The 4,250-nt window shown below is 43.6% G+C and overlaps 1 protein-coding gene across 1 annotated transcript in view; it reads left to right on the forward strand.

The window, feature by feature from the left end:
• The window catches only part of LOC119409615 (thrombospondin type-1 domain-containing protein 7A), a 351,078-nt gene that overhangs the window by 41,156 nt on the left and 305,672 nt on the right, over nucleotides 1-4,250 (forward strand). The window lies entirely within an intron of this gene.

Here is a 4,250-nt window from a genome sequence, read left to right on the forward strand (position 1 = left end):
TATCTAGTTGCATCTACTAGCATATCTAGTTGCATCTACTAGCATATTTAGCTGCTTCTACTAGCATATCTAGCTGCATCTACTAGCATATTTAACTACTTCACGGACTCCGTTCTTCTGACGGTGAAGTGATGAACAACCTGAGAAGCTCTGCGGTGTATCAGTGTCTCCACAGTAATAAGGTCGGTGGTATTTTGTTAAAAGAGGTGGGACACAATCTTCTTTACCTTAAATCAGACCCAGAGACAAAGTCTTAAAGTCCTCCATCACTGAGCTTGGGTTCATTACAGAGAAAATCATAAACCTGAAGATGAACAAATATATAAAGCTGTGACCTCCATACACCTGAAATCATCCCTGATGTTCTCGTCACTGTTTTCAATCCTCCTGAGGATCCAGCGTCTCTTCTCCGGTGGTTTATTGTCGTCCAGACACAAAGTAGGATGCAGGTTTTCCTCCGTCAGCTGTTTGTCAACAAAGTGAAATGAGCTCACATGCAGAGTTTTGGGTGGTCTCTTCAAGTTCACATGTTTCAGCCACATTCTTCTTAATTCCTCATCTGTAGGTAGGAGATGAAACTAAACCTCTTTTCATAGGAACTCTTTTTGTTTTGGTCCGTGTTCAAACTCTTTTGTTTTAGCCACTGATTTAGTTTGGTCTGTTTGTTCTGCAGCCGTGAATACAACAGGTACCTGAACGCAGCACGGCTAGTAAACTTTATGGTTGTTAAATAAATGTGAACAAAATAAAAACTGTTTTATCTGCTGAACTGAATGTAAATTACTTTCATATAGACAGCGGACCGTACTCCACTACCATGGTTGACCAGCGCTGACTGTGACTTCCTGTTTGACAACTTCCTGTCTGACAGGAAGTTTTACTCATAATCATGTAGACGGTAGAGCCCCCAGGAAAAAAGGTAATTTAAAATTTGAATGATTTTTCAGGTGACCCAGTTTCCTCCCACAGACCAAAAACATGCACATTAGACTGATTGGTAACTCTGAATTGTCCCTAGGTGAGAGAGAAAGTGAATGGTTGTTTGTCTCTGTGTCCCTGTGATGGACTGGAGACCTGTCCAGGGTGTCCCTGTGATGGACTGGAGACCTGTCCAGGGTGTCCCTGTGATGGACTGGAGACCTGTCCAGGGTGTCCCTCGCCTATTGCACAGTGACAGCTGGATATCAGCGCCAGTGACCCCTGTAACCTGAAGAAGCAGGTCAAGTGGATGGATGATTCATTCATTCATTCAACCTTTATCTCTTCAGGTTAGTCTCATTGAGCCTCGAGGACTCTTTACAAGAGAGACCTGATTTAAACAAAGAGTGATGACAACAGTGGACAATCATAAAATAAAGCATATAAATTGAAAACAAAGGAAGATATTAAAAAACAAAAACGGCTACATTATAAAACAATATAACATACTAAAACCTGGAACATGTCTGCGTTGGGTTTTTTCCTTGAACTTGGCAGATGTTTGAAGCCACGTAGAGAGGTCCGGGTCGAGAGCTTCAGATCTTTTTGGATGGATTGGCAGCAGGTCAGTCAGAGGACTGGGTATGAAACAAACATTTTAGAGAGGCTAAATCTCAACTGTAAAGATAGACAGAGGTACCAAACTGAGAAATGGGGAAAAGGACTGCAAAATTATTCACCCCCTTAGTATTTGTTTGTTTTGTTGCCTTGCAGCCTGGAGTTTTATTGGATTTTTAATTAGACTTTAACTAATAACTCCCAGAATAAAACTCCAGAATAACAAGGTCAAATGTAAGCGGAAAATGTCTTTTAAATAATTCTTAATGATGTGAAACTGAAAAACGACGTGTGCGTATATTCCCCTTCCTGAAGCCGCATGATTGGTGACTCAACTCCACCTGCGAGTGGTTAAAGTAGCAACACAGACCATGTTGGAGTAAATATGTTGTTGGTTCCTGGGTTCTGTTGATGTTTCTGTCTGATTATAATGATGTTCAGAGAATCTACACTGCAGGGTACAGCAGGTTAGGTTGCACTCACTTCCTGCACTGAATAAACCAGTGGTGGGTGTTATCGAGCTGTAACCAGCAGAATGTCGACATGGGGCCTTCATGAGACTCTGACGGTGCTGTCCGCAGTATTGATCACAGTCGACAGGGCGACACCATAAATCTACAGAAGATGAGACGTTGACCTGTCTGTGACAGAACTGATCGTGGACTAAAACAAAACAGCGTGACCATCTAAAAACCATTGTGACCTCCATTAAGAGTCAAAAAGTCGGAAAAACATTCAGAACAAAACAATGCACAGCAAATTAATCAACTTTATTAATTTGAGGAACTACTTTTTATGTCTAATTATTTTTCTTGGAATCACGTTGCCCCACGCTGCAACAGGATATCAGCTGCATGAGAAACCTCTGTTCTCAATCAAAGCATGCTGAGTGACTCCGACAAGCCTCCTCAAACCTCGGCGGTGTTACGCGCTCACGCCTCCTCCTGCGTGGGCTCTGCCACAAATTAGCACGAGCAAGGGGCTGCTGTCCTTTGGGAGAGGTGGCTGTCAATCTTTGGATCTATTCCTGGCTCCGGGAATCCGAGGAGAGAGGGAACCTGACAGGTTTGATAGTAATCAATCATTGGTCCCGGTGGCTGGTCCACAATTTGATACCAGTGAGGACAAAAGGAATAAAGAAGAACTCAATATTCTGTGGCATCAAAGGTGAAAGACGTGTTTCCCTGCATCGAGGGATTACAAGAATACATCTTTGGTACCTGACAAAATATAAATAGCTGCATGGTCAACCATTCGCAGCATGCATTCCTCCTGCCCCTTCACTTTATGTCCCCCACCTGCCAACGTATGGTGCAATTATAGCTCAACATCCTAACAAGGCGTCCCAGAGGACCACCAGTCTGTGACTGTCAGTTTGGTCTCTGAGACGACGGGAAATGTCTCATTACTCTGCTCAGCACGCGGGGCAGAGACTCAGCGAGGCAGAGTTGGTCCACGTGAAACGCCCCACCCCGGAAAAAAAGTCATTATAAAGGAGGCAGCCAGGGGATGAGCCGCTACCTCTGCCTGACCTCAGCCGACAAAATGAATAAATTACTCCGAGCGCCTCTGAGACGAGCGCAGGTGAGATGGGTCATTGAAAGTTTAGTTCTGTTCCAGCCCTTTGGCACGCAGAGACGTCTGACCACAACCTCGCTCCGCTGGTTTGATACGCAGCGTCTTTGTCTCTTTACAGGATTTTAAAAGCTGCATTTGTCTGACCTCATTTATTTGTAACGAGCTTTTCATGGAATTTTCAGGTTCATGGAAAATCCAGGAGCGGCATACCAAAACCAAAAGCCTGACCCGAATTTCAGGATATTTATGTTGTTATATATAAATTGTTTGACACAGCAATACAGGACTTGGGGAATAACCTTCTGATATAGGTCTGTTTTATTAGTTTTTTTATTTACAATTTAATTTTTTTTATCGAGAAAAACCCTGTCACTACTCCACTTATTGACGCTTGTCTTCTCCTAAATGTGTAAAAAATCAATTATATAACCTCCTGACCGGCATCTTCACCACTTGCTCTTGCTGAAGTCGGACACTTTCCCCCTCCTCTCCCTCTCCGCTTTACGTTGCTGCTCTGTCTGTCTGTGAAACTGCTTCTGAGCCTCTCTTGCATCTTCCGAACCGAATTATGGACTTGTTTTGATCAGTTGGTCCCTCAACTCAACTGATAACATTTCTTCGAAGAGAAGACAGGCTTTAGCCGAGCCAATTTGCCCTTTTGGCACGCAGCTGGATATCTTATTGACTTGGAGACTTGATGATGTGTCTATCTCTGCTGCCATTTGTGGATTTTAAGGACGCATATTTAATTGGATTTACGATAACTGGTTCCTGCTTTTTGGACTTGGCTGGTTGCTGGTTTTATCAACAATCAAGGAAGTCATCGGCAGCAAATTTTGGACCCGATCACGCTGCTTGCCTTTATTATGGCTTGGTTTGTGCCTTGAGTACCCAGACTCAAATGCTTTGGGCAGAGTGGATCAGATCTTGGGTATTTTACTCAGGCACGTTCCATTGGTGTGGCCATGTAGTTTGAACCTGTCAGAACCATTGGGACCAACGCAGACTCAAGGTATATCTCATTAAGTTCTGCTTGTCCCCAAAACAACTGTGTGTTTATCTGAATTTGGCTCCCTTGGCTGGCCTTGAAGATCATCTTATCTGAATTTGCCTGGAGAACATGTAATCTGCCCCCC

The sequence above is a fragment of the Nematolebias whitei genome, chromosome 5 (assembly GCF_014905685.2).
Source record: "Nematolebias whitei isolate Nwh7 chromosome 5, NemWhi1, whole genome shotgun sequence".
In the NCBI taxonomy this organism is placed as follows: Eukaryota; Metazoa; Chordata; class Actinopteri; order Cyprinodontiformes; family Rivulidae; genus Nematolebias; species Nematolebias whitei.